Source organism: Tachyglossus aculeatus, chromosome 10 (assembly GCF_015852505.1).
Source record: "Tachyglossus aculeatus isolate mTacAcu1 chromosome 10, mTacAcu1.pri, whole genome shotgun sequence".
Lineage (NCBI taxonomy): Eukaryota > Metazoa > Chordata > Mammalia > Monotremata > Tachyglossidae > Tachyglossus > Tachyglossus aculeatus.
Genome location: NC_052075.1, coordinates 32,553,977 through 32,577,951, shown reverse-complemented (window position 1 = coordinate 32,577,951; position 23,975 = coordinate 32,553,977). Strand labels below are relative to the sequence as shown.

The 23,975-nt window shown below is 43.4% G+C and overlaps 1 protein-coding gene across 35 annotated transcripts in view; it reads right to left on the bottom strand.

Moving 5' to 3' along the window:
• The window catches only part of NRCAM (neuronal cell adhesion molecule), a 235,903-nt gene that overhangs the window by 138,694 nt on the left and 73,234 nt on the right, over positions 1-23,975 (bottom strand). The gene's annotated exons all lie outside the window — the stretch shown is intronic.

Genomic DNA, 23,975 nt, shown 5'->3' with positions numbered 1-23,975 from the left:
GGGAAGAAAACTTGGAGGAAATGTGCATTTCATAAGTCTTTGAAGTGGGGCAGAGTGATTGTCTTTTGGATAAGAAGGTGGAGGGTGTTCCAGGCCAGAGGCAGGACATGGGAGAGAAGCCAGCAGCAAATAGATGAGACTGAGGTACAGTGAGTAGGTTGGCACTAGAAGAGCATAGTATGTGGGCTGGGTTATAGCAGGAAATCAGGATGATGAGGCAGGAGGGGCCAAGGTGATTGAGTGTTTTGAAGCCAATGCTAAGGAGTTTCTGTTTGATGCAGAGATGGATGGGCAACCACTGGAGATTCTTGAGGAGTGGGGAAAGATGGACTTAGTTTTGTAGAAAAATGATCTGGGCAGCAGAGTGAAGTATGGCTGAACTGAGGAGAGAGAGGAGGCAGGGAGGTCAGCAAGGAGCCTGATGCAGTAATCAAGGTGGGATAGGATAAGAGCTTGGATTAACATGATAGCAGTTAAGTGGAGAGGAAAGGGTGGATTTTAGCAATGTTGTGAAGGTTGAACTGACAGAATTTGGTGACAGATTGAATATGTGGGCTGAATGAGAGAGATGAGTTGAGGATGACTCCAAGGTTATGGGCTTGTACGACAGGGAGGATGATGGTGTTGTCTACAGTGATGGGAAAGTCAGGGGAAGGGCAGAGTTTTGGTGGGAATATAAGGAATTCTCTTTTGGACATGGTAAGTTTGAGGTGTCAGAGGGGACATCCAAGAAGGCAGGAGAAATGTGAGATTGCAGAGAACGAGAGAGAGATCAGGGCTGAAGATGTAGATTTTGGAATCATCCATATAGAAATGGTAATTGAAGCCACAGGAGCGAATGAGTTCTCCAAGGGAGTGCGTGTAGATGGAAAATAGAAGGGGAGCAGATGCACATTGTCCGAGACTTTCTCTTACCATGTCCTTAAAGCATTTCCTCTTCCCTTCTTACTTTTGGTTTCCCAATTTCAACTCTTCAGAAAGCAGTTCTTTTATGAGGTGGATGGGCAACCCCTGGAGTTTTTTGAGGAGTGGGAAAACATATCCTGAACGTTTTTGTCGAAAACTGATCCAGGCAGCAGAGTGAAGTATGGACTGGAGTGGGGAGAGACAGGAGGCTGGGAGATCAGCAAGGAGGCTGAGGCAGTAATCCAAGCAGGACAGAATGAGTGACTGTATTAACGTAGTAATACAATCAATCAGTGTGTTGCCTAGGTAACAGAATCTTGTTACATCTTTTAGCCTTGTGCAGTCAATATTATTTTTTGATAATGTGTATGGCTTCTCAGGTGTTGGCTGACACATCACCTTATCATCTAATATGGGAGACATACTAAAATAAATTGGAGAAGATTTAATACAGCATACAGGATAACTGCATAACTGTAATGGGGGGAGGGGGTAAGGGGGCAGGGAGATGCAAAGAGATTTGAGTACCCAATGCCCAGGTGGAGCACAATTGCTGAAATGACAATAGCGGGGTAATAGGGTGGGGTGATAAATTAATTGGGGAAAGTCTTCTGGAGGAAATCTGATTTCAAAAGGAAATTGCTGTGTGCCTAGCTAGCCTTTCTGCTGCAAATGCCTTCAGGCTAGGGAGAAGCAGTGTTGCCTAGTGAAAAGAACACAAGCCTGGGTGTCAGTAGGAAATGGGTTCTAATCCCGGCTCTACCACACGTTCATTCATTTAACTGTATTTATTGAGCACTTACTGCGTGCAGAGTACAACTGGAAATTACAATTCGGCAGCAGATAGACAATCCCTACCCAACAATGGGTTCACATCTGCTGTGTGACCTTGGGCAAGTCACTTCACTTCTCTGGGCCTCAGTTACCTCATCTGTTAAATGGGGATTAAGAGTGTGAGCCCCATGTGGGACAAGAACTGTATCCATTGTGATTATTCATTCATTCAATCGTATTTAATGAGCGCTTACTGTGGGTAGAGCACTGTGCTACGAGCTTGGGAAGTACAAGTCGGCAACATATAGAGATGGTCCCTACCCAACAACGGGCTCGCAGTCTAGAAGATTAATCCATCGTCCCGCTGTCGACCCCTGGCCTGGAATGCTCTCCTCCACACATCATCATCATCATCATCATCAATCGTATTTATTGAGTGCTTACTATGTGCAGAGCACTGTACTAAGTGCTTGGGAAGTACAAATTGGCAACATATAGAGACAGTCCCTACCCAACAGTGGGCTCACAGTCTAAAAGGGGGAGACAGAGAACAAAACCAAACATACTAACAAAATAAAATAAATAGAATAGATACGTACAAGTAAAATAAATAAATGAATAAATAGAGTAATAAATATGTACAAACATATATACATATATACAGGTGCTGTGGGGAAGGGAAGGAGGTAAGATAGGGGGGATGGAGAGGGGACATAAAGAGACATCCGCCAAACTAGCTCTTTTCCTCCCTTCAAAGCCCTACTGGAAGCTCATCTCCTCCAGGAGGCCTTCCCAGACTGAGCCCCATTTTTCCTCTCCTTCTCCCCTCCCCATCTTCCCCACCCCCCTCTACCCTATCCTCTTCCCCTTCCCACAGCACTTGCATATATTTGTACATATTTATTACTTTATTCATTGTACTTGTACATATTTACTAATCTATTTTATTAATGATGTGTATATAGCTATAATTCTATTTATTCTGACAGTTTCGACACCCGCCTACTTGTTTGGGTTTGTTGTCTGTCTCCCCCTTCTAGACTGTGAGCCCGTTGTTGGGTAGGGACTGTCTCTATATGATGCTGATTTGTACTTCCCAAGTGCTTAGTACAGTGCTCTGCACACAGTAAGTGCTCAATAAATATGATTGAATTCATTAATTAATTAATTAACTTGTATCTACTGCAGCACTTAGAGCAGTTTCAACATAGTAAGCACTTACCAAGTACATTAATTATTATTATTATTATTATTATTATTATTATTGACTGAGTGCTTAATTGTATCCTTGAAACATTTCTTCTGTTCTCACTCCTTTCCATTTCCCAATTTTATCTCATCATACAGCAGCTGTTTGGGTTTCGAAAAGCAGTGTGGTCTAATGCAAAGAGCATAGGACCAGGAGAACAAACTGGGTCCTAATCCCGGCTTCTGCCATTGTCTTCTGTGTGACCTTGGGCAAGTCACTTACCTTCCCTGTGCCTCAACTACCTCATCTGCAAAAGGAGGATTAAGACTGTGAGCCTCAGGTGGGACAGGGACTGTGCCCAACTTGATTAGCTTGCATCTAGCCCAGCACTTCGTACAGTGCCTGGCAAATAGTAAGCGCACCGTAAAAAAAAAGATCTACGGTGAGCACCCTTCCGTTCCAAGATGAACTGAGGCAATCACCATCTCAGGGTCAAAATGCTACTTCATGAATGCCCAAGCTAAAGCGGAATTCAGAATCACAGGTGGGGCACCGTCCCCGTGACCGAAGCTGCCGGACACCCCAAGCCAGGAATGTAGAAGAAGGTGTCCTTTGCCCCCATGCCAACTAAATAAGGTACAGAGGAACAAAAGGGGGTGCAGAAAGGTGGTGGTGGCCGGGGTAGGGGGGTTGGAATTGAGACTGGACAAGCAGAATTTCGAAACTCAAGTGGCCCGGATGGATAGTTAATAAATTTCTGCCCACTTTGATGTTCTGGGAAGTGGATGGAGACTTGCAGCAACTTCTTGCATGTCACCTCTGCCCACATCGTGGAATGCCCGCTCTGTCTGCACCGAGGAGCCATGGGACAGGTGAGTGCCCCACTGAACGCTTCATCATCATCAATCATATTTATTGAGCGCTTACTGTGTGCAGAGCACTATACTAAGCGCTTGGGAAGTACAAGTTGGCAACCTATAGAGACAGTCCCTACCCAGCAGTGGGCTCACAGTCTAAAAGGGGGAGACAGAGAACAAAACCAAACATACTAACAAAACAAAATAAATAGAATAGATATGTACAAGTAAAATAAATAAATAAATAGAGTAATGAATATGTACAAATATAAATACATATATACAGGTGCTGTGGGGAAGGGAAGGAGGTAAGATGGGGGGGATGGAGAGGGGGACGAGGGGGGTGGAAGCTATGCTCTTTGCCAAGTGCATGTAACACATAAATGAATTCCTCCCGAGTGGGAAGCGTTCGTGGGTGGGAGCTAGGTGCTTCACCACGTGTGAGTAATGCATAAGTGAATTTCTCCTGAGTGGGAAGCATTCGTGTGGGTGGGAGCTAGGTGCTTCGTCACATGCGAGTAACACATAAATGCATTTCTCCTCAGAGGGAAGTTCAATTTGCCACATCTGAATAACTAAAATGAAGTGCATTCCTCCAGAAAGGGAAATTCAATTTGCCACATGGAATGAATTTTGCATGACTCAGCCTCTGTGACTTCAGTCTCTCACTGTGCTGATCCTCGAACCTGTCCCCATGTGAGGAGTGACACCTTTACACTCTCATTAATAGTAATAGCAGTAGTAGTAGCAGCAGTAATAGTGTTTATTGAGCATCCACTGAAAACAATGCACATAGGAAACAGCAAGCCTTTGGGAAGGACAAAACAAAACAGATAAATAATGTGATCCTCAGAGTATGATGCTCAGAAGAAGCTTATTTTATAACGGGGAAGGCAACTTTAATATATTTGCAAATAGAGTAGTCAGATTTAAAAAAATTGAATGTATAATCAACTATATATATATGCACACACATACATGCATACATACATACATTTTAGTTCATAAATGATGATGGCTCATGGGTTTATGACACTGAGTGGGCTGGGAACTAATTAAAAAAGGCTTGACAGAGGAGAAAGGATATTAGGAGAGTTATGAAAGGAATTCCCCTCCCATCCCAGCAAGTTGTGGGTTTCATTTTTAAACTATAGAATTCTAATGCTAATGGATTCAGCCCCTTTCACTTGGTGTTTCCTCTCTTATTCCATTTCATTTTGGGACCACAATTGAAAGAAAAGGTATTCATCAACTAGCACGGTAAACTTGGGTAGCCTTGCCTTCTATGGTCAGGGCCAAAGCTAACAGATCTGCCTGACAGTCTTCAGGCAAACTTCAACTACCTTCTCTACCGGGATGACTCCCAAATCTATCACGTTAGCCCTCTTTTCTCTAAAATCTTGCATCTCTTCCGGCCTCAAGGACGTCTCTGCATGGATGTTCCATGGGCACTTCATGCCCAAAACTGAACTCCATATCTTCCCTCAAACATCTCCAATTAGTTTTTCCATCCCACTTGACCACATCACATCCTCCCCATTTCTCCAGCCCATATATAATAAACTTGGCATCTTTCAACTCCAGTATCCACTCTGTTGCCAAAAGCTGTCAGTTCTTTCTCCACAGTATTTCCAGAATGCACACCTTCTTTTCCTTCCCACCTGCCATCCTGCTGGTCCAGGTGTTTGTCATAACTCAACTACTGCATCAGTCTCCACGCTACCCTCCCTCCTCCATGCCTCTCCCCTCTCCCTCCACCTGATAGCCAAACAAATCCACCAGTGCCCTATGACCTTTCCAGGGCCCCTGTTCTGGACATGCCCTGTGCATTCCAGACCATGGAATTTAATCATAAACACAAGTCCTTACTATGTGCCAATCACTGTATTAAGCTTTGGGATAGATACAATTAGCAGTCAAGCACTCAGAGAAGCAGTGTGGCTCAGTGGAAAGAGCATGGTCTTTGGAGTCAGAGGTCATGGGTTCAAATCCCGGCTCTGCCCATTGTCAGCTGTGTGACTTTGGGCAAGTCACTTAACTTCTCTGTGCCTCACTTACCTCATCTGTAAAATAGGGATTAAGACTGCAAGCCCCCTGTGGGACAACCTGATCACACTGTAACCTCCCCAGCGCTTACAACAGTGCTTTGCACATAGTAAGCGCTTAATAAATGCCACCATTATTGTTATTATTATACAAGATCAACAGGATCCCACGTAGGGCTCACAGTGATAATCCCCATTTTACAGATCTGATAACTGAGGCCCAGAGAAGTAAAGTGACTTGCCCAAGGTCACACAGCAGACAAGTGGGGGACCTGGGATTAGAACTCAGGTCCTCTTACTCCCAGGCCCATGCTCTATCAACTATATCATGCTGCTTCTCTATTATGCCATGCTGCTTCTCTGGGCAGCCTTCTGCCCAGATCACTTTTCTAAATCACTTCTAGATCACTTTTCTAAAACATCCTTCTGCACTCCCACTCCTCAAAAATCTCCAGCGAATATCAATTCCTCTCCATATCAAGCAGAAAATCTTGATCATTGACTTTAAGGCATTCAGTCCACTCACTCCTCATTACTTATCCTTGGTCCCTCCCACTATACCTCAGTTTGCACACATCATTCTTTGTTCCGGTCTCTCCCATCACCAACTTCTCTCACTCTCATCCCGAACTTCTACCTGGAATGCCTTCCCCCTTCACATCCAGCAGACCACCACTCTCCTCATCTTCAGAGCCCTCTGAAGTCACATTTTCTCCAGAAGGGCTTTGCCTAATTAATCTCTCATCTCCCCACACTATTTACCCCTAATTGGCCCTTCAACAATTCTCCACCATCTATGCACTTGGGTACTCACCACTACCCAAGTAGCATTACTGCACATATCTTTACACTTTAACTTTTCCTCCTTCCTGTAATATATTTTACTGGCTTTTCCCCATGCATTACATCAACTAATTCTATTGTATCCCTCCAAGTGCTTATTACAGTGTTCTGTATACTGCACACATTCAATCAATATCATTGATTGAGAGTCAAATACCTGGCTGCCTTATGTTCTTTTTCATTTTATAGGAGTTTGAAACAAAGAGGTTTAAACTAAAAAAAATTGCAAAAATCATTCAGGATGTTTCCGATAGAAGAATTAACGCATCCATATGAGGTATTTCAGATGAGTCACAGTTTGGTGTTTCCCCTCTACACTTTGTGAGTGCACCTGTCACTGCCTTTCTCAGGATCTGCACAGCAAGGAGGGCAGCAATAAGCAAGGCCTAGATCAAAGTTCCGGACTTTATAGGGTCATACAGAGAGCTAAGGAAACCAGATCCCTCTAGTTCTTCAACAGGAGCACCCGAGCAGTCTGCCTTACTTCTCTTCAGAGGATTATATACAGTAGGGGCCTCCTTCCAACCAAGCAAGGGTGGCAGCAGAATAAGGAGAATTTAATTCTGGAGGAAATTCATCTTAAAGTGAACATGAATAATATAGCAGAGGCCATAAAGACGATTATACACAAAAAGAAACTGGAAAGATTCCCAAAGAGAAATTACTGATATTATGAAGTCAATAAGAAACATGACGTTAATATTTCAAACATAACATCAATCTTAGAGGCTTTAAGCAAATAAGTTAAGATCACTGTTCCTCCCCAGATGTATTCACCTCCAATTCACAATGCTTACCTAATTCTAATCTTTAATCCATATTCTTCTTTAATGAGATATGCGTGATGCTGCTTTATAACACAAATACATCCAATCAGGCAAAGTAAAAAACTCAAATCCGGGAAGGGAGAGTTTAAACTTTAGAAAACGTTTTAAAGCTTTGAATACTAGTTTAATTTAGGCCTCAAATTTACATGAATCATTATTGATAGCTAATGCTGGAGCTGAAAAATCAGGAGTAATTAAAAAATGCAATAAATAACAAACAGATCAAATTCACCCACACCGAATATTACCTTTCAAATGTAATTACATTATTCCTTCCAGTTCCTTTCCAGGAAAAGGTGAAAGCTCCAATGAAAGCCCCATCACAGAGTAATTCTGCAGATGAAAGCGTTCGCAATTGGACCCTGCTGTGGCTGGACTGTGTGAAATAACACGTTGAAAGAACACTGTTCCTAGTAGCCAATCCCATCCTGTCCAGACCTCCCAAGCTTCCCAGTATGATCAGCCTGGGCTTTGTGGCAATATAATAGGGGTTAAACACGCCTCTGAATCTATTTAGGAGCAAGCAAAATTTGTCCAGTGGCTTAAAGCCTTTTAGTGTGTTGAGAGTAGCTCCTAGAGTCGACTGAACAATAGTAATGGCATTTGCTAGCTCTGGAAAGTGGAGTTTGTTCAGAGTTTCTGACTCAGATGAACAAAATGAGCACTCTCTCCCTCGAGGGAGCAGAAACGCTCACCTCAGGGATGCACTTTTTGCTGCAATTCTTGTGTATAACATCCATTAAAATAGTTGTTAAATCCAGGGGCAAAGAGGCACTGGACGTTTTTCAGGGCTGTACAGCTAGCTATGGCAGGGCTATCGACATATATTTTTCTCTGAAACCATATTGCAGCTTCGTAGACCTGCATGACCATCCCAGGCACTGACTCCGATACCCGGGGAGGTAGACTGGGGAGAATGATGGGGATCTCTGGGTCAGTGCCATGGGTGTCCACGGTAGATATTCCAAACCAGAAGTGGTGTCACAGACTAAAAATGCTTCTGCCATTCTGCAAGGGCTGTCCAGGGACACTGCCTCAAGCTGGCATGCCAACCCCAGTGGCTTGGGGAGTCACTCTCTCGTCTGTATAACAATCCTCATTCCTGGAGTAATAGTAGTAGTATTAGAAATAACAGTAGTAGTAGTAGTAGTAATAGTAATTTGTTGAATGGAATGGAATTTATTGAATGGAATTTATTGACTGCCTATTGAGAATAGTATGGAGCACTTGGAAAAAACAACAGACGGGCAGGGTGCTTGTTTACTGCATCCTAGGGAGGGAGACAGGCTTTGAAATGTTTAATATACTTAAGGGCTGAGGAGGGGCGTAAATAAATAGGTAAATGGTTAAGTGTTAAAGGTAGTTGGAAGCCTGATAAAAATCAGAGTACTGATGTTTAGTCAGGGAAGGCTTGTGGGAGCAGGTAGGGTTTTAGGAGGGCTGCGAAGGTGGGGAGAGCTGAGGGCTGGGGAATATGGAAGGGAAGGAAATTCCTGGCCTTGGGAACAATATGGGCAAGGCCCAAGTGGGAGACGGCGAGGAAGTGGGCTTGGGAAGAGTGCAGAGTTTGAGTGGGGGAAAGGCAGGTGAGGAGAGCTGATAGGAGGAGAATCTTAAGAACAATTGAAAGTCATAGAGCTGATACTTTAGGAGGAGAGAGAATCTTAAGAACAATTGGAAGTCATCCTTGCTCTCTGCCGGAAGAGAAGAGAGATGTGTGCTGGGTGAGTTTCTGGAAAGTGAAGTCTGGATAGCAGCAAGGGGTACGGAATGAAGTGGGGAAGAGTCAAGGACAGCGGCACACATGTTGCTAAAACACAATAGTGATAAGATGGATGCTTAAACAGCATAAGCTACTGGATAGAGGGCAGGCCTGGGAATCAGAAGGACCTGAGTTCTAATCTCGGCAACTCAGCTCTGCCACTTGCCTCTTATTTGACCTTGGGCAATTCACATCACTTCTCCGGGCCTCAGCCACCGCACCTGTAAAGTGGGGATTAAGACTGTGACCCCCATGTGGGACAGGAACTGTGTCCAACCCAATTTGCTTGCACACAGTAAGCATGGCATAGTAGAAAGAGCACGGGCCTCGGAATCAGAAGGTCATGGTTCTAATCCTGACTCTGCCACTTGTCTGCTGTGAGACAGAAGTCACTTCACTTCTCCATGCCTCAGTTATCTCATTTGTAAAATGGGGGGTTGGGGCTGTAAGCACCACATGAGAAAGGGACTGTGTCCAACTCAATCTCCTTGGATCCACCCCAGCACTTGGTACAGTTCCTGATACAAAATAAGCGCTTAACAGATACCATCATCATCACTTCACAAATGCCACAGTTGTCATTATTACTATCATCATTACTGTGATCACAGCAGGGAAGAGGCTGTATGGGGGAAGAGGAAGAGGAGGATCACAAAATATTTTTGAGGACACATTGGAAGTTTCAGCTACAAGATTGGTTGGGGAAAACAGAATGAAAGTGAGAAGTACAAAATGACTCCAAGGTTGCAGGCTTAAGATACAGAGAGAATCATGGTGTTGGCAATAGAGATGAGGAAGGTGGGAGGAGGGGAGAGTTTAGGAAGGAAGACAAGATAATCTATTTTGAATATCTTAGATTTAAGGTATCAACAGACCATGAAAATGGAGATGTCTCGGAGGCAGGAGGAGATGAAGGACTGGATAGTGGGGAAGAGGTCAAGGATTGATAGGCAAATCTTTGAGTCCTCCACATAGAGGTAATAGTGGAAACATGAGAATAATTGAGTTCCCTAAGACAGTGAGTGGCAAAGAAGATGGAGGATAGAGACCCTGGAAAAACACGGATTAGGGGAATGAAAGGGAGAAGGGGCTACAGCAAAGAAAACAAAGGAGAGTACTGAATGGACAAAACCAAGATTCATTCATTTATTCAATCGTATTTATTGAGAGCTTACTGTGTGCACAGCACTGTACTAAGCGCTTGGAAAGTACAATTCAGAAACATTGGTACAATTCAGTGGGGGCGATCCACAATGCTGAAGGTGCCTAAGAGGTCAAGGAGGAGTAGGACAGAGAAGAGTCCATTGACTTAGCTGTGAGGTGGCCATTGATGACTTTGGGGAGGGCAGTTTTGTGGAGTAAAAGGGGCAAAAACCTGACTGTAGTGGATTAAGAAGATAGTTTGTGGAGAGGAAGTGAAACCAGTGTGTGTAAACCACCCTTTCAAGGTGGTTCATGTTTGTACTTTCCTTATTCATTCATTCATTCAATCGTATTCATTGAGCACTTACTTTGTGCAGATCACTGTACTAAGCGCTTGGGAAGTACAAATCAGCAACATATAGAGATGGTCCCTACTCAACAACGGGCTCACAGTCTAGAAGGCTCACAGTCTATGTGCCCTGCACACAGTAAGCACTCAATAAATATGACTGATTGATAAAAACAATTCTACCTAGAGAAATGAATGATGAATCTTCTAAGAAATGGAAATAGTCTGTGGTTTCTAGGTTCTCCACTGTCTGTGATGTTTGAAATATGTTTGCTTTTAAAGCAATACTCTACAGCAATGTTCCATACTCTTTTCCAAGGAAAAGTAAGACTTCAAGGGATTTCAATTTAAATCTCATTCTCCAAAAGCATTCCAAGTTTTCAAAGTGTCCATTTACAATTTATTGCAAACCACATTTTATCTCTTTGTAACATTAACCTAAAAATAGTCTCTTAATTTTTCAAAGAGTATTTTTAACAATGGCTAGATACATTTCTTTGAAACCCATTCAGCAATTAAGACCAGGTCGAAACTATGCTTTTCTTTACAAAACAACCAACAGGTATCAATTTCCTTCAAAACATCTTGTCAAGGAGCTCAACAATGGTCATATATCATTCATTCATTCAGTCAACTATATTTATTGAGCACTTACTGTGTGCAGAGGACTGTGTTAAGCACTTGGAAAAGTTTAAAAATAAGCAACCACAACAACTCCAAGTAGGAACTTCACAGAGCCTCAACAGAGCTCCCCAACCACTACCCACCTGTTGCCCAAGTACTGTTGTTTGAAGAGCTGATATTGGACAACTGAGAGCAAGAAGGGCAGGAAAATGCCTCAAAGTTACAATAAGACAAAGCCTTAGGAAATGCTGGATCTCCAATGAAAACTAGGAGTCAATTGCTGAGGAAACACTAACATAGTATACATTGCTATGCTAGTGTATCCTCAGCAATTCACTGAAGGCACATCTCCTCCAAGAGGCCTTCCCAGACTAAACCCCATTTTTCCTCATCTCCTACTCCCTTCTGCATCACCCTGACTTGCTCTCTTTTCTCTTCCCCCCTTCCAGCCCCACAGCACTTATGTACATATCTGTAATTTTATTTATTTGTATTGATGTCTTTCACCCCCCGCCCCCCTAGACTGTAAGCTCATTGTGGGCACTGAATGTGACTGTTTATTGTTGCAGTGTATTCTTCCAAGCGCTTAGTACAGTGCTCTGCACACAGTAAGCACTCAATAAATACGATTGAATGAATGAATGAATGAATGAATGAATGAATGCAAACTTGAAAGTAGTGATTCTCTTTGACCTAAAGCTTTGTAAATCACAAAATCATAAAAGATTTAAGGTCTGTTTCCTTTGTAGGCAAGGAACATGTCTACCAACTCTACTGCATGGTAATCTCTCTAAGATTAGTTACAGTGCTTTGCAAATGGTAGGCGCTCAATAAATACCACTGACTGATTGAGGCAAAAGTGTTCAATAAGTACCATTGATTGATTGAGGCAAAAGAGAATAATACACCACCAGGTGTAGAAAACATTAAACACAATTATGGACAAGCTCTTTGGGTGCACAATGTGGCTGGAACTGTGGGTCCCTCAATGGTATCTTCAGTCACACACACACTCATAGATCAATTTCACAAACAGTGTTGTCTGCTTCAAATATGAAGGACACAGCTATACATATTTCAGAAGTTCCTTTTGGGCAAGGGATATGTCTCATGCTTTCCCTTGTGCTTTCCCTAGTTCTCCATACTCTATTTCTCCCAGTAGGTATTCAATAAATACCTTTCTGACAACTACTACCACGTTTTAGTAAAGCCTGAAACTCAAAACGAACAATTCCCTTGGATTTTAATCTAATCATGCCTAACCTTAACTATTCCTACGAGCACAGAATTGTTTAATTATGATTAAGAAAGGGATTGTGTTTAAAAGAAAAGCACGACGACTACTTGCAACTATATTTTAAACCATAACCATGATTGCTTTTCTAGACTTTGAAACTTGGATGGGAAAGAGAATTCTGATTCTGCAGCATGATTGAGCAACCCTAATCTGAATTATTTCTGCACACTGCTTCACTACAGCAGCAGACCCGTTAAATACTAAGTGCTTCTGAAGCTCATTCCCACTTGGCCTCCCACCGTGTCCTGTTGCTTTTCAGAGGAGTCACTCTTTGGACCGCCCCAAACACTTTATTTTAATAGAGTTACTGTGTTTAGAGTTACTGTGTTTAGCGGGCTTCTCAAACACTGTAGTAAAATCCATCATTTTACCACAAGGGTGGAAAATACCAGAATACAACAGATTGAAATTTTTTCAGTCTTGACAGGTGTTCCTCATTTAACAAAGGCAATTTCAAGTCCGAAAACGTTCTTTGGATATGTTCGCTTTAAAGCACTAGGAATTAACATACTTTCACTGTATTTTATCCATTCTTAGAGCTGTACCCTTTGGGGATTTCTGCTATCTGATTTAGGTATTTCTGTGTTCTTTCTCTGCAATCAAATCAGGGGCCCCAAAATGTGCTTTTTCAAAATTTGCATCTAACTTGAAATTTCAGACATTTCAAAGATTTCTAGCCTCTTTGGAAATTTGATTATACTCCTCTTTTAATTACAAGCGGCATTAGTTCCAAGTGTTTTCAATTGAGATAGAAATCAAGGAGGCCCTGAAAAGTGAATTGTCCATGTAATCTGGCGTTTCACGTTACTGAGTATCTGATTCCATTCACACACAAAATGAATGTTATTAAATGTCTACTAGTGAGTCTCATTGCATTATCCTTCTTCTTGTTATTGAGTGGAGGCCTTACTATTCAATTATTTCACAGAAAACAGAATGCAATTTTTGGGGAGGGTAAAATACATTTTTAATTTTGCAATATTTACTTTTAATTTGTGTAAATAGTAGAGATCCTAGATTAACTTAGCTGGAAGGACCTGAGAGGCTATCTAATTCCCCTGACAGCATTTGGATCTGTGACAGGTCGGTGTCTATTCTCTCTTTAAAGAGCTCTTCCTTATCTGTTTCCCACTACTGTCAGGACAAGTAATGTTCTACTGCCAATGGATACAAGAGGGTTTAAGAATAATCTTATTTAGTTTTTCCATATCAAGCAGGTTAAACTGGAGAGAAAGGAATGGAATAAGGTTTGTAGAGATACTTTTCTGGCCCCCTCATTGTGAAGTGAGTGGCCACTAGACTAGGAGGTTTCCACCATTTGCAAATAACAATTAGTAAATTCACCATCTCTTTTTGAACATAACCAAAACCAAGTCAGAAAGTCACAGGATTTCAGAAGCCTAGAGTCCATCAATCATTACTGCATCAGCCTCCTTGCTGACCTCCCAGCCTCCTGTCTCCCTTAACTCCAGCCCATTCTTCACGCTGTTGCCCAGATCATTTTTCTATAGAAATGTTCAGGACACATTTCCCACTCCTCAAAAAACCCCAGTGGTTGCCCATCCACCTCCACACTCCTTGTCATTGGCTTTAAAGCACTCGATCACCTTGCCCTCTCCCACCTCACCTCGCTTCTCTCCTACGACAACCCATTCCGCACACTTTGCTCCTCTTTTGCTAACCTTCAAAGTGTGCCTCGATCTCTTCTATCTCGCCACTGACCCCTCACCCAAGTCCTGCTTCTCCCACTCCCCTCTGCATCGCCCTGACTTGCTCCTTTGTTCCTCCCCCCTCCACCCCCACAGCACTTTATTATGATAGCATTTATTAAGCGCTTACTATGTGCAAAGCACTGTACAAGGTGATCAGGTTGTCCCACAAGGGGCTCACAGTCTTAATCCCCATTTTACAGAGGAGGTAACTGAGGCACAGAGAAGTTAAGTGACTTGCCCAAAGTCGCGCAGCTGACAATTGGCAGGGCCGGGATTTGAACCCACGACCTCTGACTCCAAAGCCCGTGCTCTTTCCACTGGGCCACGCTGCTTCTCACTTATGTACATATCTGTAATTTAGTTATTTATATTAATGTCTGTCTCCCCTCTTCTAGATTGTAAACTTGTTTTGGGCAGGGAACGTTTCTGTTTATTGTATTATTGTACTCTCCCACGTGCTTAGTACAGTGCACTGCACACAGTATGCACACAATAAATGAGCGAATTAATGAATGAATATTTATTGAGTGTTTACTATGTGCAGAGCACTGTACTGAGCGCTTGGGGGATTACAATATAACAACATAGACATGTTTCCTGCCCAAAACAAGCTTACAGTCTAGAGGGCTGGGTATTATGAGAAGCAGTGCGATCTAATGGGGTGACATTAGCAGGGGCTTTCAGTCCTAAATCCAAAGGGCCACAAGAGCTTCTGGAGTCACTACAGGAGTGCCCGGACTCTGGAGAGTAGCCACTGGGTCCCAAAGCCCTCTATATTTCTTGTTCTTCTACTGCAGTTTTGTGGGTATCTTACCCCAAAACCCACACGCCCCATACTCCTCTTGCTACCACCATTCTATGGCTGAAGTTCTTGTTCTTCTACTGCAGGTTTGTGGGTATCTTACTCACCCCAAAACCCACACACCCCGTACTCCTCTTGCTACCACCATTCTATAGCTGAAGTCCAGGCATCTCCCCGAAGGCACAGAGGTCAGCGGAGACTTGCCTATTACCCCCTTCCCTAGGCTGGCTACAGAAGCTCTCCTGCCCGCGACTCCCCAGGTCATATTTATTCCGAAGAACTGGCAAGGGGGACTCAATGATTCTGAAATGGGCAGGTGTGGGGGGCTGCCAGGCACGTTTCTTGGAAATGTGCTCTAATTTGGGGGGGGGGGGGGTTGTGCAGACTTAGATTTGATATCATGGTGTTACATTGAACGTCTGGAATACTGGAATACTAAATACGATTGATGATGATGATGATGAATGCAGCTTCATTTGCATCAGGTTGGGGAGGCAGGAAAAGGGGGTGGCATGTTTTGGGGTGGCACATTTTCCCCATCTCAGGAATGGCCAAATGTGTGACGCTGACCCTGAACACAGAAGTCAAACTTTACCTGGAAAGTGTGCCGTTTCCTAAATCAATCAATCAATCAATCATATTTATTGAGCGCTTACTGTGTGCAGAGCACTGTACTAAGCGCTTGGGAAGTACAAGCCGGCAACATATAGAGACAGTCCCTACCCAACAGTGGGCTCACAGTCAGGAAGGGGGAGACAGAGAACAAAACCAAACATACTAACAAAATAAAATAAATAGAATAGATATGTACAAGTAAAATAAATAAATAGAGTAATAAATATGTACAAACATATATACATATATACAGGTCATTTTGCCTAAAGCAAAATAACTTGTAAATCTGATCTGTTCAAATGTTCTATTTGCATCATGAATCGCCAAGGCCCACTGCTGGAATGGAGAATCTTGCGGCCGATACCCTACCCACCAAAATCCCAAAAGGATACTCTCCTGGAGGGATGACGGGAGAAGCCACATGGCCTATTGGATACAGCACAGGCCTGGGAGTCGGAAGGACCTAGGTTCTAATCTCAGCTCTGCCACTGTCTACTGTGTGACCTTGGGTAAGTCACTTCCCTTCCCTGGGCCTCAGCTACCTCACCTGAAAAATGGGGATTAAGATTCTGAGCCCCAAGTGGGACATGGACTGTGTCCAACCTGATTAGCTTGTATCTACCCCAGTTCTTAGTACAGTCCCTGGAACATAGCAAGAACATATCAAAAAACCCTAAAAAAACAAAAACCAACCAACAATCAAAACAAACAAAACAAAACAGCGTCATGTTCACAGAAGAAACTTGATGAAAAGACAATCAAATTGTTAAAATAATTACTAAACCCAGTTCATTCATTCATTCAATCATATTTATTGAGCACTTACTGTGTGCAGAGCACTGTACTAAGCGCTTGGGAAGTACAAGTTGGCAACATATAGAGACGGTCCCTACCCAACAGCCCGCTCACATATGAAGCTTTAAAGTGTAAGGATAGGGGAATTCTCATTGGATCATCTGGCAAAAATGATGTGTTCTAAAGAAAACTGTAAACCCCAAAATTAATTACTATGATATTATTTCAGGACTTTCAGTCCCACAGTATTCATATACAAATCCATAATTTATTTTAATGTCTGCTTCCCCCTCTTCCCTGTGGGCAAGGAACATGTCTACCTACTTTATTACACTGTTTTCTCCCAAGGGCGTTGTTTTCTTGTTTATGGTATTTGTTAAGCACTTACTATGTTCCAGGCACTGTTCTAAGCATTGGAGTAGATACAGGTTAATCCAGTTAACCTGTTGGCATTTGAACCCATGACCTCTGACTCCAAAGCCTGTGCTCTTTCCACTGACCCACGCTTCTCTAAATCTTCCACAGAGCTTGCGGACCGTGTCTCCACTGTGGGGGTCGGGGGGTGCTCTGGGCTTGGCCCCAAGGGCTGCGGGAAGAAGTGAGCTGGCTCAGCCCCCACTTACTCCAGTGCTGTGCACACAGTAAGCACTCAATAAATACCATTGATTGATTAATATAGAGAAGCCCTATAATAATAATAAGAATGGCATTTATTAAGCATTTACTATGTGCAAAACACTGCTCTAAGCGCTGGGGAGGTTACAAGGGGATCAGGTTGTCCCACAGGGGGCTCACAGTCTTAATCCCCATTTTACAGATGAAGTAACTGAGGCCCAGAGAAGTTAAGTGACTTGCCCAATGTCACACAGCTGACAGTCGGCAGAGCCGGGATTTGAACCCCTGACCTCTGACTCCAAAGCCCGCGCTCTTTCCACTGAGCCACGCTGCTTCATGATATGTTCCTCAAAAACGTAAGTGTATAGTGAATGGTTGCCTTCTTTCCCAGAGAATTACTTGCACTTGGATAGATTCTATTCAAGAAGGTGCCCCAATATAATAATAATAATAATAATAATAATAATGGCATTTATTAAGCGCTTACTATGTGCAAAGCACTGTTCTAAGCGCTGGGGAGGTTACAAGGTGATCAGGTTGTCCCACATGGGGCTCACAGTCTTAATCCCCATTTTACAGATGAGGTAACTGAGGCCCAGAGAAGTTAAGTAACTTGCCCAAAGTCACACAGCTGACAATTGGTGGAGTCGGCATTCGAACCCATGACCTCTGACTCCAAAGCCCGTGCTCTTTCCACTGAGCCACGCTGCTTCATGATACGTTCCTCAAAAACGTAAGTGTATAGTGAATGGTTGCCTGCTTTCCCAGAGAATTACTTGCACTTTGATAGATTCTATTCAAGAAAGTGCCCCAATATGATGACTGGCCCCTATTGGAAAGTAAAAATGACACTGTAGCTCCCTCCCCAGCACCCCCTTATTTCCATTCCTTTCTCTCCAGTTTTCCTAGGTCTTGTCTAACCTTGTAATAATAATAATGATATAAGAATAATAAAATTGTGGTAATTGTTAAACACTTACTACGTGCCGGACACCGTTCCAAGTGCCGGGTAGATACAAGATAATCAGGTTGGACACAGTCCCTGTCCCAAAGAGGCTCACAGGCTCAATCCCCATTTTATAGATGAGGGAACTGAGGCACAGATAAGCGAAGTGACTTTCCCAAGGCCACCCAGCAGACAAGTGGCAGAGCTGGGATTAGAACTCAGGTCCTTCTCTCAGGCCTATGCTCTACCCACTAGACTTGCTGCTGGCCCCCTCCACCCAGGTTTCCCCCGACTTCCTCATCCACCCTGTATTTTTTTGTTAGTCTGTAAACCAGCGAAGTGTGTAGTGCCCTGCCCAAACCGTGCATGACTGCTACTGCCTGCAGGAAAAAGGCATGAAAATGCTAATAGAGACTGGACATCTTGAGCCAGCCCAACCTCCTTGTGTCAAGTGACAGGGAATTATTCTTTCTATTTGAACCGGGGGCCTTGATGCTCTCAGTCTGGCTCCAATATCTATCTATCTGTCTGGCTGTCTATCTATTTATCCATCCATCATCATCATCATCATCAATCGTAATTATTGAGCGCTTACTGTGTGCAGAGCACTATACTAAGCGCTTGGGAAGTACAAATTGGCAACATATAGAGACAGTCCCTACCCAACCGTGGGCTCACAGTCTAAAAGGGGGAATATGCACAAAAATATGGATATGCACAAAAGTGCTGTAGGATTGTGGTGAGAACCCAAGTGCTTACTGGGACTAAATAAGCAGGTGAGACAGTAATCAACTGTATTTATTGAGCGCTTACTGTGCGCAAAGCACTGTACTGAGTGCTTGGGAGAGTACACTATAACCAGCACTTAGAACAGTGCTTTGCACATAGTAAGCGCTTAATAAATGCCATTATTATATAACAGAGTTGGTAGTCACAGTCCCTGCCCACAAGGAGTTTACAGTCTGGAAGGAAAAGCTTACAGAAAACAGTAGGGGAAATAAGAGCTGTGTCACGGAAGGCTTCCTGAAGGAGATGGTATTTCAGTAGGGCTCTGAAGATTGGGAGAGCGCTGATCTGCCCGTTACATATGGAAAAGGAGTACTGGGAAGGAGGGAGGGAATGAGCCAGGGGTCAAGGGCAGGGGAGATAAAAGCGAGGGGAGCCGAGTACATTAGTATTATTCATTCAATCCTATTTATTGAGCGCTTACTGTGTGCAGAGCACCGTACTAAGCGCTTGATATTAGAGGAGCGAAACATTTGGGCTGTGTTGTAGTTGGAGAGGAGTGAGACGTCACTCCGCCATCCATTCAATCATATTTACTGAGCGCTTACTGTGTGCGGAGCACTATACTAAGCGCTTGGAAAGTACAATTCAGCAACAGAGACAATCCCTGTCCACAACAGGCTTACAGTCTGGAGGAGGATTCATTCATTCAATCGTATTTATTGAGAGCCTACTGTGTACAGAGCATCTAATCTATCCATCCATCCACCCATCCATCTGTCCTGCAGTACATATTAGAACAGTGCTTTGCACATAGTAAGCGCTTAACAAATGCCATCATTATTATATAGCTGGGCTCCCCAGACTCGGAAGTTGCCCCCCTCAGTCCCTGCTCAGTGCCAAGGTTCCCCGGGAACTCCAGTCCCCTAAAGCAGCTGCTGACATACCCGTTCCCCTCCCTTCCCTCCCACTCTCTTCATCCTGTCTGGCTCTGCCAGCGGCTGGGAATTGTTGTGGATCCTGGGATTAGCCATGACCCCCGTCTCCATGGTGACAGTGCTAGCCAGTCTGCTAAAGACAGGGAGGAGCTGGTAGGGAGGGGAGAGTCGGCTAGAGCTATGGACGGGAGGGTCAGGTCAAATCTGTCCCGCTCCTGCAGGCAGCACAACTTGAGCAGAGCCCTGGTTTTAAAATGGGTAGGAACTTGGAGGAGAAAAGAGAAGGAGGGATCAAGTTTGCAGCCTCAGGTGAAGGAAAACTGCTCCAAGAGGAGGGGAGCAAGAACAGAACATCACAAGGGGACAATGGGTTGGGGAGGAAGTTGATTTTTCCAGAAGCTATTGGACATTTTCTCGGGCAGAGCTTACATATCACGGACCACTTCAGCAAATAGCATGAGGCACATCTCTAGATTCTGCGTGTATTGTGAACCAGTAATATCCCTGTATTGTCCCAGGGCAAGATAGAAGTCAGTGTGGTTCTTCAATGAAGCAGCGTAGCCTAAGTGGATAGTGCATGAGCCTGGGTTATAAGCGCAGCTCCATTGCCTGTCTGCTGCTGTGTGACCTTTGCAAGACATTTAACTTTTCTGTGTCTCAGTTACTGTATCTATAAAATAGGGGTTAGGTCTGTGAGCCCAATGTGGGAAAGGGACTGTGTCCAATCTGATTAACTTGTATCTACCCCAAAGCTTAGTACAGGGCCTGGAACATAGTAAGCACATATCAAATACCATAAAAAAATGCGCTAAGCAGATTCCATTAATAAAATTGATGGCTGACTATTCTAGGTCTGGAACAAGTCCCCTGAAAGGGACTTTTCATTCCTGGAGAATGGGAGGAATGAGAGTTGGGAGAACAGGTAAAATTGCAGTCACAAGGAACTAGTTTTCCTAAAAAAAGACAAATCAGTAGAGACAAAATGTATGCAGGAACAAAGTCTTATTTTTCTTTCCTTCATTATCTTTTCTATTTTGTTCCCCAACTTGGCTTAGCAAGAAGCAGAATGGCAGCTCCCCACACCTTTATTAAAGATAACCTCAGTGCCTTTCTCCACAATGGCTTTCGAAAAGGATGAAACACAATAGAGTCTGCCGCTGAGGATTCTCTCAGAGCTATCGCATTTCATGACTATAGCCTAATCATGCTTCCTTTGTTAGCAACGTGGCCTAGTGGATAGACCACAGGCCTGGGAGTCAGACCTTGGGAAGCCACTTCACTTCTCTGTGCCTCAGTTTTCTCACTGGCAAAATAGGGATTCAATAACTCTTCTCCCTCCTACTATATAATAATAATGATAATGGCATTTATTAAGTGCTTACTATGTGCAAAGCACTGTTCTATACGCTGGGGAGGTTACAAGATGATCAGGTTGTCCCACGGGGGGCTCACAGTCTTAACCCCCATATTACAGATGAGGGAACTGAGGCACAGAGAAGTTAAGTGACTTGCCCAAGGTCACACAGCTGACAACTCCAGGATTTGAACCCGTGACCTCTGACTCCAAAGCCCATGCTCTTTCCACTGAGCCACACTGCTTCTAGACTGTGAGCCCCATGTGGGACAGGGACTATGTCCAACCTGATTATCTTGTATCTACCTCAGCGCTTAGTCCAGTTCTTGGCACAAAACAAGCGCTTAACAAATACCACAATTATGATCATTATTATTATTGTTATTATTATTATTATAACTACCACCTGGAACAAATAGCCAATCACAGGAGAGGATTTGGGAAAAGGGAGGAACTCGCTAAGATAGGCTTGATCATTCTCCAGTTTGGGTCCAGAGGACTCAGAGTGCAGATGGAGATACCAATTGCAGAGCTGGCTGGGAACATTCCCCAAGAAGGGCTATTCATTCCTTAGTTCATTCAATCATATTTATTGAGCACTTACTGTGTGCAGAGCACTATACTAAGAGCTTGGAAAGTACAATTCGGCAACAAAAAGAGACATTCCCTACCCAATGGGCTCACAGTCTAGAAGGGCTATGTGCAGAAGAGGTTGGGAGGACCAGACAAGGACATCTTTGGGGTTGCACTTTGGTGAGCTCCAAAAATCATTCTTAACTTTTGAAAAAAAAAAAAACGGTGAAAGTGCTGGAACCTGGGGCACACCTCTCAATGTCCAGCCTTCGACAAGTGGAAAAATGGGGATTCGGTACCCCATTTCATTCGGCTAGTTCTTTCAGCTAAGGAACTGACTGATGTAACCCTCCGTTCACCCCAGGGCCCAAGGAGCTACCAACTCTATGCAGATTCCCAAATCTAAATCTCCAGCTGTGATCTTTCTGTTTCTCTGCAGTCTTGTATCTCCTCCCAGCTTAAGGACATCTTTACTTGCATGTCCCACTGATACCGTAAAATTAACTTGTCTAAAATCAAATTCCTCTCTCCTAAACCCTGACTTCCCCATAATTTTCCCATCACTGTAGGTGGCACCATCATCCTCCCCGTCTCAGAAACCTGTAACCTTGGCACTACCCTAAACTCATTTATCTCAGTTAACACACGTATGCAATCTGTCACCAAATCCTATCTATTCTACCTTTCTAACATTGCTAAAATCTGCTCTTCCTCCCCGCCCCCTCCCCCGCCGGCATCCAAACTGCTACCACATTAATCCAAGCATTTATCCTATCCTGCCTTGACTATTGCATCAGCCTCTTTGCTGACCAGTTGCCACCTGCCTCTCCCCACTCCAGTCCATACTTAACTCTGTGGCCCAGACCATTTTTCTGCACAACTGTTCAATCCATGTCTCCACATTCCTCAAGAACCTCCAGTGGTTGCCCATCTTCCTCCATTTTAAAGAAAAATTCCTTACCATTGGCTTATCATACTCAATCACCTCGCCCCTTCCTATTTTATCTCTTTGATTTCCTACTACAAACCAGCATGTTCAACTTCACTCATCTAACATCAACCTACTCACCACACCATGATCAATCAATCAATTAATTGTATTTCTGTGTCTGCTTTGCATAGAGCATCATATAAGCACTTGGGAGAGTACAACAGAATTAGCAGACATGCTCCCTGCCCACAATCTTGTATATCTAGCCGCCGACCCCTTGGCCATGACCTGCCTCTGGCATGGAACTTCCTCTCCCTTCACATCGGACAGAAGATCACTCTCCCCACCTGCAAAACCCTCCTAAAATCACATCTTCTTCAAGAGGCCTTCCCCAACTAAGACCTCATTTCCCCTATCCCCTCTCTCTTCTGCATCACCCTCATATTTGGATTTGTACCCTTTATTCACCCCACGCCCCCATCAGCCCCATAGGACTTACATACATATCTACACTTTATTTTAATGTAAGTCTCCCCCTTTAGACTGTGAGCTCTTTGAAGGCAAGTGACATGTCTACCAACTCCTTATAGTGAACTCTCCCAAGTGCTTAGTGCAGTGCTCTGCATACACTGTGCTCCATAAATACGATTGACTGATGGATTGATTGATTGATTACCATAACTAACTAAATGAAAGTTTATAGCAAGAAGGAAGAAAAATGTTGTTTTAGTAGAATCATCTTCATTGTCTCTAATAGAGGAAAAGACCAAAGAGAAAAATACAACGTTCGTTAGCAATTCAAAGAGGACAAAATATTTTCCTTTATCCATTATCTAAAGAGGTAGAATGAGCTTACTCCAAAGACCTAGCCTTCCAATCAACTTCTGGGAATGATTACAAAATGCCTTCTCTAATCTTATCCCTAGGCCATTAATTGATTGAAGAGTTTCTTCTAACATGAAGACTCCTTTCTAAGGCTCCAAATATTGATCTAATATTATGAGCTGCTTTGAAAAAGCACATCCTCAGGGCCTTCCACTCAGAAGTGCTTACACGGTATTTTGATATTTTTCTAAACCAAATTCCAGTTTCTTGAGTCTATGGGTTTGAGAAGTATAATTTTAATATCTGGAGTGTAGTTTTGATATCTGCCCAATTTGTAATGAAGAAACAGAATGAAAAACAAGCTTATAGTTATTTTTAAAAAAAGTATAGAAGCATAGGCAAAGTAAAGTAACTAAACTTTTCCACTCTACAAAACTCTGGAAAACTCACACCTGAAATAAAGTAACGCATGCAGTTTTGGTTGTTGCACTTTAGGAAGTGGTATCTATATACATAGATCCATACAC